The sequence below is a fragment of the Melozone crissalis genome, unplaced genomic scaffold (genome assembly GCF_028551555.1).
Source record: "Melozone crissalis strain CALT ecotype California unplaced genomic scaffold, PUWL_Pcris_2 ptg000231l_1, whole genome shotgun sequence".
NCBI lineage: Eukaryota > Metazoa > Chordata > Aves > Passeriformes > Passerellidae > Melozone > Melozone crissalis.
Window position 1 is genome coordinate 3,763,621 of NW_026535993.1, and position 15,341 is coordinate 3,778,961.

The window sequence follows — 15,341 nt, forward strand, 5'->3', positions numbered from 1 at the left end:
TGAATCCTCTCACCTCAGAAGCAGTTAGGGGAGCATTCACAAAGCCAACACCTCCCGCTACTCCTCCCATAGGAACCTCTCTGAGGGGAAAGAGTCTCTCTGCCTTGGAGGTCTTGGATCTGGTGCTACAGTACGGCCCATCTTCAAATGCCAAACTACTTTGAGGAATATCTGGGTTACCCTGAACTTCCTGCCCATCAGCAGGTGTATTTGCTGATAGCTGTTTATCAGGCGAGGAGGCATTTGTGTCCCAACTAGGAGGAGGTAAAGGGACAGCAATAGGAGGGGGAGAAGAGCCTGAGTGAATATTCAGCGGAGCTGGAGAAGGGGTGGAGAATGCAGCAGGTGGAGTGGGCGCTTGTGGTGATGCAGAAGGATCTGGAGGAGCTGAAGGGGGCGGTGAGGGAGTGGTTGGAGGAGATACTGGGTTTACCATAGCGGAAGCTGAAGAGGTAGAAGGAGGAGTTTGAGCAGGTGGTAGTGAGATGGCAGCCGGGGGAGGAACCGGACCTGCCCTTTGAGGTGCTTGTAGAAGAGGATTATAAGGTGGAGGGGCAGAAGGAGGCAAATAATCCAGGGGGTCCCATCTTTTACTAGTTCTATCATCCCCTCCTTCATTCCCTTCTTTCTTCCTCTGTACCTTACAAATTCGCACCCCTTCATCCTCAACAGCGCTCTTTACCCAGCAAGCCACATACAATAATTGCTCAGGATCAGTATCTCTTCGAGCTGTCAGATAATTATTTAATAGTTGGCACATCCACTTATCCTTTGTCCCACACCAAGGCCATCCCCCTTGCAGTTCTAATTCTGGCCAGACTTCCATACAATAATGGATCATTTTCACTTTATCTAATCCCTCCGTGGTCTCTATAGAATCCCATTTTTCTAACAGTTCTCCTAAGGGACTATTGGGATGTATGTCTCTCAGTCTCTTGCCGGTCTTTTTACTACTACAACATCCCATTTTTCAGGTCTCAATAAAAAAGTCTCAAAGGTGCCTCAACTGACTGGTAGTTTCAAAAAAACCTTGTTTGACGAGCTTCAGCCTCCTCCACTGAACTTCAAATTTCTGCCTGATGCTCAGGACTTTATACTGAAACAACTGCCCAATCTCTTGATTGCCCAACTTTCGTCAGGTCTTATATCTATCGGGACTTGAACACACGATGCCTCGGCCAAGAATCCGGGTCGTGCCTGACTCCCTCAGTCAGGAAAAACAACTGCCTGATTTTTAGTTTTCCAAACTCGCCAATTTTTAGGCTTCACCGTATCAGGACTTAAAAGCAAACCACAGCCTCCTTCGCTGGGGTTTGTGCCTGACTCCCTTTGTCAGGACTTACTTTGCCTGCAGGGCTTGTGAAAACACCCGAATCCTTCTCGGGACTGACAAATCTTACGCGAATCCTTCTCGAGACTTACAAAAGTGCCTGACCTCCCTTTGTCAGGACTTTGGGGTGCGTGCCACTCATACACAGTAATTCACTCCGCACGCCCGGAGTGGGGGGGCCCTTTATTCCCCCTTGGGAGATAACTTCACTCACGCTAATTCCACTCGCTTTCCCCTGTTTCCGGCCTGCCCCTTCGCAGGAGTCAGGAAACGCGGTACTGAGGGGTCCCACTCACTTCGAAGGTCCGGCTGCCGGCCCTCGTCTCACTCACACACTTGCGCACGTCTCCCACTCCTGCCACCGAGTTTCTCACCAGTCCGGTGCTCCGGTGCTCCTCTGCGTCGCTGTCCTGAGCCGGTCCCTCTTGGTCCTGGTAGCCAGCTGTCCTCTGAAGATCCAAGATGGCCAGTCCTGAGTCCTCTTGCGGCGTGACTATCCCGGACGAGCCCCCAGCTGAAATAAACAAAAAGGGCCAGGAGACTTCTTCTCCTTTTTAATGCCTTTATTAAAAGTGATCAGCTCAGGATTGGGTGGCTCGACGGGTCTGCAGTCTCCGTCGTCTTCCCGGGCGACTCAGAGGAGGAGGATATGCGCAGCTCTGTCCACAAGGGGCAGAGCTGGGGGAATCCAGTCCTCGTGGGAGCCTTTAGGGCGTGCTTCCCCGTCAGATGTTGCCCCACCCACTCAGTCGGCCTGGTCTCACCGCCGGGGTCGTCTCTCTTGGTCAGGGCGAGAGGGTCCGAAGGTGTTCTGCATCTCTGCAGGCTCAGCATTCGGCTCCTCACGTCCAGACATCACTCCAGTCTCTCAACTCTTAGGTGGCTCGTCGTTTTGGGGTCTTCTCTGTACAGCGGGGGACCCATGCTGCATTGTGGTCTTGGAGTCACTTTGCATAGCTCCCCCCCGCCTTCTCAGGTCTCTTCTACTGTTCGGGAAGGTTCCCACCCTTCTGGGAAAGGTACAACTTAGCCTCGGGCGAGGCTCTGCTGATACAAAAGGAGCGATTAGCCACAACGACTCGTGATTACAATAACAAAACACGAAGAACTTCAGCAGCTACCCGTGGTCTGGCTGCTTTTTGTAACTTTTTCTCACAAAAAAATATTACCCGAATTTTGTTTATAACACCCAACCCCACAGATGCCCGGTACAGCCACTTCTTGGAATTCATCTCCTCTCATTCCCCGCGGCCCCAGAGCCCCTCAGAACACAGTCCCGCGCCTAAAACTCCTGCTGTGACCCGTGCCCTAAAGAGCCCAGTTAGGGATCCCAGACCTCCTCCCAAGGGCTCCGAAGACATTTACGTTCCCCTCGAGGCCATTAAGTTGCGGCTCGGACACAAAAGTTTTTCCCACAAGAGCCTTCTCTGACCTCCAAACATCGTGTTCGAGCCACTTGCGGGACTACAGCTCCCATCATGCTTCGCGGCGAACGTCCGGCGGTATTCCAGACGGGACTTCGTCTCCCGTCGTGCCCCGTGCCCCACCGAGAGCCATTGCAGCTGCGCCTCGAACTCCCGTGATGCTCCGCGGCGCCGTTAAACCGTATGATACCCGCGCCTACAACTCCCATCATCCCCCGCGCCCCAGAGAGCCCTGTTTGAGCCCCCCAAGGGTCCGCCCCGACCCCGAAGGGCCCCAGATTTCCCTCCCTGACCTCCAAGGGCGCCCCTGGACCCCCAAGTGCTGCCCTGGACCCCGAACTGTCCCTCAGAATCCCTGAGTGCCCCTCCAAGTGCCCACCCGGCTCCCCCAAGTGTCCTGCAGACCCTCAAGTTCTCTCTGAATTCCCTCCCCAGACCCAAAACTGCCCCAAATGGGCCCCAGAAATGTCTCCAGGGGCCCCGAAGTGCCCCTTCTTGTCCCTGTGTCTGAAAACGATGATGAAGATGTTCAGAAAATGACTGGAAATATTCCTAATTTCCATAAAGAGGAAGAAAGAAATAGCCAATTGAGCTTAATTAATATGAATTAAGGTAATTGTGTTACTTAGAAACAATGAACATCAATTTCTTTGTCTACTAAAAGCGTATATGTTCTTAAATATAAAAATTTGGTAAGAAAAACCAATATTTTTCTTAGAAATAGAAATAAATTTAATAAACATATAAATAAATATTAACACAAAATGTTGTGTACAGAATAAAAATAAAATAATAAACTACATGAACATTTTTGGATATTTTTGGATTTCAGTCCCAGGTACGTGATGTCAGACATGGTGAGGCTGTGGGTGAGGACCAGCTTGTCCAAACAGGCTCAGCCTGCGAGGGGCTCATTCTTCTCCCTGCCCAGACCTCCTAAGGAGACATTCAACATCAAGATCACCTGGGAAATGCTTCTGTCCCCTCTTCTCTGAAATGAAAATTATAACAATATTCCCTCGACTGAAAAGAAAAATCATGAGGTGCACATTGGAATCTCCCTCCTGAAGACGACTCCAAACTGACTCCAGTCACTGCACAAGCCCTGGAGACTCAAAGAAAATGGAAGGGAGACAAAGAGCTCCTGAGGCCTTTCTGTATTTTAATCAACCCCACCCTGGATTTGGGGCTGGGTCCAGGAGCCTCAGGCACGCAGAGAAGGATGAAGAAGCTGCTCAAGGAGTCTGCAGCAAAACTCCAAGTGCCTTGGAGCATGGCTGCGCCCCAGGGAGGGCAGGGAGTGCCCAAGGCTGCCCAGGACCTGGTGAGAGCAGATCCTTTAGGGCAGGATTGCAGGGAGCCCAAGGCTGTGAGCAGGGAACTGCAATGCTGAGCAAGGCCTGGCAGAGCTGGGTTTTCTCTCCTTTCAAGAGTCTCTGGGTAGGCACTGTTGGTTTCAGGTCCATGGTCCCTGTACTGCTCTTGGCCTGCTCTGATTAGGGTGACGAAGGCATAAAGCTCCGACCATGGTCCTGATGTTGTCTGATGTTTTCTCTGGTTAGTGGTGTTATTTTAATTCTTCATTTGCAGGGTGGCTTGTTGTTCTAGGGGTTTTTATTAGCTCATTCTTTTCTGCTAGGTCTTATGGCATTTTCATATTTGGTTATTATGACATAATCCTCTTCTGTATGGTGTTGGGTGGTTTGCCATCTTAGATGAGAGTGGGAGTGATAGTAAAAGATTCTAAAATCATAAAAATTGGGGAATTAGAAAGAAGCTAGACTTAGTGAGGCCCTGGAAAAATGTTGAAAATAGACTGAAAATGTCAGGCTTTGTGTTTGCCAGATCATGTGAAATTGCACCTGTGTAAGCAGTATATTATAAATGATATAATTGTTAGATGTGATGATTGTTTAGTAATTACAAATAATTATTGTATAATCATAAGAAGAATCATGAGAAACTATGTTAGATGTTTGAGGGGGGGGTCACGAGGAGCCCATGCTTGGCTGAAATCTATGTATACAACAGAACAATAAAAGTTTAATAATTAACATGAAAGTTATGTAACGATACAATACAAAAACATGTTCATCCCGAACCCATGTTGGAGACAGATTTGGGTTTGTACCCCTGACACCCAGAGCTCTTCAATAAAAGCACCTGCATAGAATCATTCTCGTGATTATGTGCTTCTGAACGCTGACAGGAGCAGTGGGGGGAACACCTGACAGTGAGGGGATTTACATAATTATAAATCTTTTAACTGGCATTGGAACTTGACATAACTATTAAACATTCAACAAACAATCTATAACTAACATTGGAACTTTATATTAACTCCTCTAACAATGAACTTTATATCTACTCCTTTAACAATGTATTCTCTACAATTTCCCCCTCTAATTGTTCAATCAGGCTCAAGCCTGCTTCAATTAGCAATTACTTCTTGAAAGTACAATTTTTAATATTGGTTGTAAATTTGCTTGGCATCTGCACGTTCTTGATCATTCATTATCATGATTACTTTTGCTTCTTTTTTATTAAGCTCTTTTGGTATCATTACGCTTGCTTGTACAGCAGATGTTACAACTCGGATTATACAGGCGAGCATGCAAGGTAGGAGGATTAAACCAGCAATTTCACTTATGATGAAAAAGGCTGGTTTTTTCCCACCAGTTTCCTTTTAATGACCAGAAATTGTCCCACCAGCTGGTATTGAATGTAGGGGTCCACTCTTGTGTTCCAACATAAACTAACTTCCGGATTTCCTTTGAGATATTTCTAATGACTTCATTGCAGTCATCTATTTCTAAGCAGCACTCAGAGGAGTTAAATTTTCAACAAATAATAAATAATCTACTGCTAGTCGGATTTGATACACCACAGCTCTAGTCTGGGATAGTTGGTCATTTATGTGGTCTAAAGCCAGAGAGGTTCGGTTCGACACCATCTCGAGTGCTGCTAGTAATATCAGAATCCGATTTAACCCCGTATAAATTGGGGTCCAGTGTCCCCAGGACCCATCTTGAGCCCAGGTCGCTGGTCCATAAGTGCAAATTATTTCCTGGGGGGTCCATACAGTGTTTTTCTGTGTCTGTGTTCCTCCAATTTCATTTAAGTTTCTTTTTGGTCAGCTAGATTTGTTCAAATCATCATATACTGGGACCCCTAGGTTCGATCCAGACTCTTTTGGGAGTAAGGAAAATGATGGTTTAAAAATTTAATAATTAATAGTGCAAGTTCTGCTTCACTCCCCGGGTAATTCAGTGTAAGCCACATTCCCACATATCCAAACCAGGTTTTCTAGAGCTTTCCAAGAAGCATCACTGACAGTCATTGGAAATTCCCAGTACTTGGATATTTCTCTCACTCCCCAGAATGGGTTTATTCCATTTATTCTTTTATTTATTCCTTTATTTATTCCTTTATTTATTCCTTTTTGAGTACACTCATGGAATTTAGATCCTTCTCAGTATATACACCCCGATTCTTTCTTCCCAATGGATATTCAGTATTTAATTATTATTTTAATACAACAACAACACCATCACCACCACCACCACTAATAATAATAGTAATAATAATAACAATAATAATAATAATAATAATAATTATTATTATTATTATTATTATTATTATTATTATTGTTTTTGTTTTCTTGTTGCTGTTATTCTCATGGTTAATGTTATTGTTATATTATTATATTATATTATATTATATTATATTATATTATATTATAATATATTATTTTTTATATATTATGTATTATATATTACATTATATATAATATAATATATTATAATATAAATTATATTATATTATATTGTACTATAAAATTCTTTAAAATATTATATAATATATAGTAAGTATTATATTAATTATTATTAAATATTATTTATAAAAGTATATAATATTAATATATAATAATATTATTATATAATAATTGTTATTATATTAAAATAGTCTTTTAATAAATTAATAATAATTTTTTAAAAAAATATTTCGATAAATTAACAATATTATTTATTGTTTCATAAATTTAAAAATTTAATAAATTATTATTGTTTATTATTTAATAAATAATAATATTTATTTATGCAATATATAAATAATAAATAATACTTCCAGTATTTATTGGGTTCTCTATGGATCTATCCAGCTACTGGATGTTTTATTTTTAAATATATCTTACAGGACATTTCTCCTACTGAGGTTTTATAAATTTATACATTTTATACATTTTCCCTTTCCTAGATATACACTGCTCTTCTCCAATTATTGTAGACTTTAATTCCCACCATTCTGTTCCTCTTTGTCCAATAGTTGGTACTTTTTGTCTTGTTTGTGTCCATTTTAGGATATCTACTGGTCTCAAGCTGATCCCTTCCCAAGGCCAGACTTTGGCCATTTGTGTATTTCCACAGATCCAGCAATTAGTTACATTCAACTCTTTACTGATCTTTTCCACTAAATCTATGAACAAGTTTTTCTAGTTTTAGGATGTTCACAAGATGTTTCTAGGTCTTCTTTCTCATTTACTAATGTTGTTACTTTGTCGGAGGAAGGGGACCCAGACACCAGTTGGTTCATCCAAGTCCAATTTATTGATCAAATACGGCGGGTTAAATACAGTTCTTAATAAGCTTCATACATATTGCAAAAGTTGAGCTCAGGATTGGTTAGTTACATATCAGCAACTACACCTACTTCTACATTCTTGTGCTTATTCTTCTGTTACATTCTGCAGATATTCATAACTAATCTCACCTCCCTTTCCTCATGTTGCAGCAAGGCCATCCGGCATTCTTGCCTGTCAGCAGTCACTGAATCAGAGACTGCTGACCTCCCTTTCAAGCTTAACCAGCGGCATTAAGTCAGTATGGCCTTTCTCAGCTAACCAACTCTTAATAAACTCCTCCACATTTCCCCTGTTTTCTTCTTGAGCAAGAAGACTAGTCTGCATTTTTGTTATCATACGACTGACCATGTTTTGAATACAATTAAAGACACAAGGCAAAATAAGCAAAACAAGTAAAATTACACCCAGTAGTTCTATAGCATAGATCACAAGGTTCCTCAGCCATGGCCCAAGTCCTAGGTTTTTAAGCCATTCGTCAATTCCTAAACTTTCTTCTTCCTTGAGATTGTGAAGTCCTTGTTGCAATTTTTTTTTTATCTTAGTGTGAATGGACACCGAATGATCAGACAGATTCATGCAACACATTCCCTCAAACTCTTCACATCCATGCCCTTGTGCTAAGAGCAAAAAATCTACAGCAGCTCTATTTTGCAAAACAGCATGATTAACACTCTGCACATCTGCAGTTAACATGTCTAGAATTTGGGATGTCTTGTTCAATTCATGTTTTTGCCCAGCACCCTAATTGCTTTGCTAAATTTATAGTCTTATTGGCAGATCCTCCTGGTAAAATAGTTGAAACTACTACTTGCCTGAATGTACCCCAAAACTTTGGGTCTCCTATCTGACTGCAGTCCAAGTCATGTATACTACGCTTTTTCCTGTTTGATGTTCGACTGAGCTGCATTAGCAAGGACACATTAGGGTGAAACAAGGACAATTTTCCCAAATAACAGGGTCCACCCTGTGGCTTAGCTGGTACACCATTCCACGCCCTGTCTCCACATATTAAAAATATTCCTGTAGGTAATTTCATTGGTGCCGTGATTTTTGTACTGTTACATTGACTGTAATACTGTGGAGAGAATTCACTCAAATTCAGGGATGAATCTAAGGTAGCCCATGTGTCTTTAGGTTGATTTAAATTTTGAACATCCAAGGGTTTGAAACTAAACTATCCTCCAGCTGTAGTGTTAGGCATACTGGCATTTGCACTTCCAAAAAGATCCAATTCCTCAGGAGGAGAATGCAAAGAGGTGTTAAGTGATTGGATTAGTAAGCATTGGCGATAGCCATCACTCTGACCTGCAGTATATCCTTGCTGTGCTGGCAATGTGATGTTTGACATGTTAGACATACATAAAGTTCGATTATTTATCAAACCGCAAAATTCTCCTGGAGACCACACCCGAAGTCCTACCAAGCATGTTCGAAATGGGTTAGTAATTCCTCCAAGACCAAGACAAAGCGATGATTGATTAATTTGATTAGCAAGTGTTACCCATAAATTCTCTCTTTGCTGACTAAAATGCGTTATTCCTACTGCTTCACTTGCTACAGCATTGAGCAATATAATAAAAACAAACCTCATTTTTCTTTCTGCTTTCTCTGTTTTTCCTTTCTTCGTTGTCTTTTCCCTGGTTTGTTAGAATGTCTATTGTAAGGCTGAGTCAATTTCTGAATACACTGATCTAATTCCAAATCAGCATCCTTGCTTACATGTATAGCGTGAGGTAAGTTTAAAGGCAAATCAGCTTTACAGCGAGCTGCTATGATGCGTGAGGATGTAGTAATTTCAAGCTCCCTAAGTACTTGCTGTAATTTCCACCTAATATATTCTATGGCCACTTGTTCTGTACTCTCATAAAGTTGTAATCCTGCCCTTCCTGGTAGACCAGTACTTTGCTCAAGAGCTCTATACCAGGAAGAATATCGAATCCACTTCCCAAAACAAGGGTGACACCATAAAATTCCTACTGTCCTCTGTGAATACCAGTAAACCTTATTGCAATCAGCACAATGCAAAGCTACCCAAGCATAGCACTTATTATTATCCTTTTTGCAAACATAACAAGGAAGTGTATATAGGAAAGGATCAGTATTAAAATTTGTCTGTGTGATCCAATCCAACCAGTTCAATGGTGGTGATTGCAAAGCCTCTTCAGCTTTCTTACTATATACAGCTACCAATTCAAGCTCCTTCTTTAATACAAAATGTATCTTATCTCGTAATCGCTGTTCTTGTTCTTCAACACCTATAGCATGCCACGAAGCAGGGTCCCATGGAGCTACAGCATCCCACAAGGCAGGGTCCCATAGATGTGAAATTGCCCTAATCATAGAAAGCTAATTAGTAATCACTTATAGCCTTATTTAGATGAGGTCGTTCCCTATCTTACCTTCTTTTTCTTATCTGTTTTCAGTTTTGCTGCTCCTAACTTTACTGGTACTGTTACTTGCAAACTTAATTTTTGCAACTTTTCAATGCAGCAGTCTAGTGCTCTTTCAGGATTCCCTCTGAAGGGCCCTACAATCAAACATTGCATTAAAGGTACTAATTTTCTACACCTTACAGAGACTATACGTGATTTACTTTGAACCTCAATTCTATTTACAACACATTGTACTTCCCATTGATAATAAGCAAGAATTTTCTGTTCAGGAGACTCATGTCTCCTTAATTCATCTTGCCAGTTTTTACCCCACGTGTGCTCGTGCTCACAAGCATGACACCATAAATCCCATAATAATGATTGTTCTATCCAAAAAGTTCTATCACAACCCCCACAACGTAGGGCTATCCAGGCAGCACAATGTGGATTGTAACAGTCAAGGCAATGTTCCTTTGCTGGATTTGTTAAACGAAAAGTTGATAATGAGTCAATAAAACCAATCGGCTCCTGGGCCGTCCGATAGTGACGTGTCAGTGCTTTGTCCAACACTTTCGAGTGTCCCTTCAACTGTAACAGTAGTGGTCGTAGGACTAGAAACAGTTTCTTCCCCAATAGCTCCTTGTCCTCCTCCGTGAGACAGTCCACCAGAGGCTGCATCAAAAACAGGTTTAGTCCACTTAGCAGGCACCCACAAAGGTCCTGTAGGTGAGGAAACACAAAGATATCCCTGACCCCAGTATAATACTTTTGCAGGTTTTTCCCATAATCCTGTACTCGGGTTCTTATACCTAACCCAGACCTCTGTCTCCTCAGTATTTTTCTGACCTGACCTTGGATGATGTTTAATTGCAGGAGGGGTATCATCTTCTCCAAAAATACATAAATGATTGATCACATACAGAACCTCAGCCAAACATGATTGTGGGTCCTTTATATCTTGATGCTTTTCAATATACTGCTTAAGGGTACCATTTGCTCTTTCCACTATTGCCTATCCAGTAGGAGAGTGTGGAATACCTGTCACATGCTTAACAGACCACTGATTCAAAAATTTCTGGACCCTAGCACTTACATAAGCTCAACCATTATCCGTTTTGATACTCTTTGGAACTCCCCTGACAGCAAAGCAACTTAACAGGTGCCTGATAACATGTGTAGCTTTTTCCCCGGCCTAAGCCGTAGCCCATATGTAATGACTATATGTATCTATAGTGACATGCACATACTTAACTTTACCAAATCTAGGTACTTGTGTAACATCCATTTGCCATTTTTCATTTATTTCTAAACCTCGAGGATTAACTCCAATGCCTAAACCTATTCCACCATTATGATAACTACATATTGGACATGCTCTAACAATAGCCTTAGCTTCTGAAAAACTCAGCTCAAAGTGCTTTGCTAATCCTTTTGCATTTTGATGATATTTACTATGTGCTTCTCTTGCCAATGTGTGCTTATCAATAGGACAAGAGTTATCAATGGGTAGGGTAACCAATTTATCTGCACGTTCATTTCCTTCTCCTAAACCTTCAGACCATTTATGACTCCCAATATGAATCACAGAATACGCTGCACTTCTTTCTCGTAAAGCTTTCCTTAATTGTATCAATAACTCATACAATCGTTTATTATTCACTTCCTTAATTGCTGCTTCCTCTATTCGTCTGACTACTCCTGCAACATACATAGAATCTGTGACCACATTTAAAGGCTCCTGTAAGTTGGACACTGCCCATACTACTGCTAACAATTCCAAAGTTTGTAAGCTATCTGCAGGGTCTGCTGTGAGAAGTTGATGCTTCCATTGTCCTTTTTCTTGCCAGGTGACAGCAGCACGCCTTGATTTCTTTCCTGCATCTGTAAAAGCTGTAATAGCTCCTGTATCCAATAATCCATAAAGGGTTATGCTTTGATGCCCATGGGTAATTTCCACTTTTTGTTTTGGTCTATTTTGTAAATCCACAGTTAAAAGTGTAACACCAGTAGAGCCAAAACCCTTTTCATCCCGCGTTTGTCCAGTAAATGATGGTATACCAGATGTCATTTGTGATAGTGGTATTAATTGTGCAATGCGTTGTCCTTTTGTTATTTTAATAGGAGGATAAAGGGTGTAAACCATGATTTGTATTTCCCCTGTATAATCCGCATCGATAACACCAGGTAATACAAATAATCCCAGCATAGTTATTGAAGAACGTCCTAATAACAATGCTCCACATTTTTATGCATTTAATATAAGAGGACTCTTTACTCCAGTTTGTATCCTCTCAGGCCGGTTCGTCATTAGTGTGACGTCTACTGCTGCTGATAAATCCAAATCGAGGCTCTCTGCTGTTGCGGTTGCAGACAGGAGGTGACAGTGATGTCACGGCAGCAGCAGATGTCTCTGATGTCACGGCGGTTCTTGTGTCTGGGCGAGTATGTCCCTCATTGCCGCATCAGTAACACTTGATGAATGGTCTCGAGCTCTGCGTGTCCGCCAGTGAGCCGCTTCGGAGAGGAGCAAGAGCAGCTAACACCTGATTCTGAGCAGCTAACACCTGATTTTGAGTAGACTCTGCTTGCTTTTGTAACCCTAATCCTAATTCCTTTAAAGTTTCTGCTATAAATGCCTGTGAAGCTGTTGGCATTAATGCCATTTGCTCTAAAGCTTCCTCAATAGTCCAATTTGCCCCTAAAGTAGCTAACACTCTTGCATTTGCCTAACAGGTTCACTTTTTACTCCAAACTAACCGTAGAACGTAATTGAGCTAACATCTTCCAATCTAAGGGAGTATATTCCGCTATATTATGTGTAAGGTTCCCCTGTGCATCATACTGTGGTGTGTATGTGACGGGACATGCAAGATTAGAAGCTACTTCCACTGCCTCGCCATCCCCCATTTGCATTACTTCTTTTGCCACAGCAGCCCAAGCTTCCCTCCTCTGTTTAGCCATCTCCCCCCATAGGTCACTGTGTGCCCCCGGGATGGGATCTGACTCTTTAAGGGTGCTATGCTGCTGGCACTTCGGTACCGAGACCGAGTTCTCGCACGGGGAAGGCGGTGGAGCAGGAGCCGGCTGGCGCGGGGGAGGCGGCCCCCCCGCTGCTGGAGCTGACAGTGAAACCGGAGACGACTCGCGTGGGGGAAGTGGCCCCCCGGGAGCCGGCCCGCTCGGGGGAAGCGGCGGAGGCAAAGGCGGCGGCGGAGGCGAAGCTGGCTTGCTCCCACCCCCACCATCCGACCCGCCTGAAGCTGGCGGCGGAGGCAAAGCTGGCTTGCTCTTACCTCCACCATCCAACTCGCCTGAAGCTGGCGGCGGAGGCGAAGCTGGCTTGCTCCCACCCCCACCATCCAACTCGCCCTCCCCCTCTGACAGGAAGGGTGCAGATGGTTCCACTGTATCTAAGGGAAAATTTTCCACATTTTGCTGGGGACCCTTAGGCATAAGTATCTGATTTACAGAAGGTGCTAAGGGATCATCCTCACGACCATACCCTATATTCCTCTTATGAGCTTCTGTCGCCCTTTCTGCTGCCTTTCTCTCAGAGACCTGCTGAAGTAACGTATTATACACCACCCGCCATAACTTGCCAAATTTCTTTGCTGACTTATCATCATCTAACACTGTATCCCACAGGATATCCCCAAACTTTTTCCACTCTACTATCTCATGAACTGTATGTGGGTTAGCAAAAATTCTTTTAGAATAACCATAAGCTAATAACCCTGGTAATTCCTTTTTTAAATCTATCCCTTTTACTTCTCGTCTTTCTAAATATGAGGAGAAGGGATCGTATGTCGCTTGCCTATCCATACCTATATATCAGCGCGCGCTGTTGCAGCCTTCCAGGCTCTCAGCGACACGTAGAGACTTGAGATACCTTTTGTAATCCTCAAGGGTGCTTTTAAAATCCGGCACCATCCCGGCTGCAAGGACTCTCACCCAACTTCCTCGACCGTGGCGAATTTATAATCCAAAAGAGCGAACGTTCAGAATGCTGCCTTTGCCCGCATTCTCCACCATTTGTCGGAGGAAGGAGACCCAGACACCAGTTGGTTCATCCAAGTCCAATTTATTGATCGAATACGGCGGGTTAAATATAGTTCTTAATAAGCTTCATACATATTGCAAAAGTTGAGCTCAGGATTGGTTAGTTACATATCAGCAACTACACCTACTTCTACATTCTTGTGCTTATTCTTCTGTTACATTCTGCAGATATTCAGGACTAATCTCACCTCCCTTTCCTCATGTTGCAGCAAGGCCATCCGGCATTCTTGCCTGTCAGCAGTCACTGAATCAGAGACTGCTGACCTCCCTCTTTCAGCTTAACCAGTGGCATTATGTCAGTATGGCCTTTCTCAGGTAACCAACTCTTAATAAAATCCTCCACAGGTTATGTTAATGAAGTTGATAAGGTCTTAATTTGAAGTGTTTGGTCTGTTGTTAAACATTGAATGTTAGAGTTCTAGGACTTGTGTTGCCTTCTGGAGCAAGGCAGGCGACCTGGTTCAGACGAACAGCACGGTGGCCCACTCACCAGGGCCGCTCGGGCCAATGACACACGCAGACATCAATGTGATGGACGGTCAAAAGGCGTTTATTATCTCATCTCTTGGGTTTTTATAGTCTAAGGGGTCTCTACGTCAGCATGGGTCTGTCTTTACCATCTATGGTTAGTAAGAGGTGGACTGTTACTGGGTAGGGGATGGAAAGTTACTGGAATTTGGTTAAGGGAGGCTACATTCCTATGTTAGTTTCTTATCTACGGGAAGCAGATGGTCTTATCTAAGGGGATCAGAGGGTCCTGGCTTTCCGTGACATCGCGAGATCTTCCGCAGCGCCTTTCCCTGTCTACCACAACTTGAGTTTAGTTGCCATTGTTAAATGTTGCTATATTACCCTCTATTTGTATATCTCCTCGTCATACTCTCTATGTGTACCCCATGTTAGTCTGCTGCTAAACACTGAATGTTAGAATTCTAAGACTTGCCTTTAGTAGCTGGTGTTAGATGTTACTATTTTACCCTGTATTTGTATCTCTCCCCGTCATACTCTGTATTTGTACCCCTTTCCCTCTCACCCGGGATTTGTATCCATTCCCGTGGGGAACCACTTCCCCTGCTCCCTGCTTCCAGGAGGATGTGCACCCGGACTGAATTCAAATGAGAGGCTGTGGGAACTATATGAACCCTCTCAAAACAACAAACCAGCGCATAAACTTTGACTTTAACCCACCAGAACCACACTAAGTCACCCACTCTAGACCAGAGCCGGATTCCGTCCTGTCACCATAATTTTGATAGTACCCAGCTTGAAAGATACCCCTGGACTATGAGCCAACATCACCTTCCTAAGGACTCTCGTGAGGACGGAAGCCCCAGCTGTGCCGAAAGACAAAGCTGCACTCCTCCTCCTCAGCGTTGTCCAGTGGGAGCAGTGGCGGTGTGCGCAACCCCTCGCTTTCCCCACCCAGAGCTGACTTTAATAAAGGCCTTTTAAAGGAGCTGGTCTCCTGGCCCTATTTATCACAGCTGGCAGGGGCTGCAGGTTGATGCCATTTG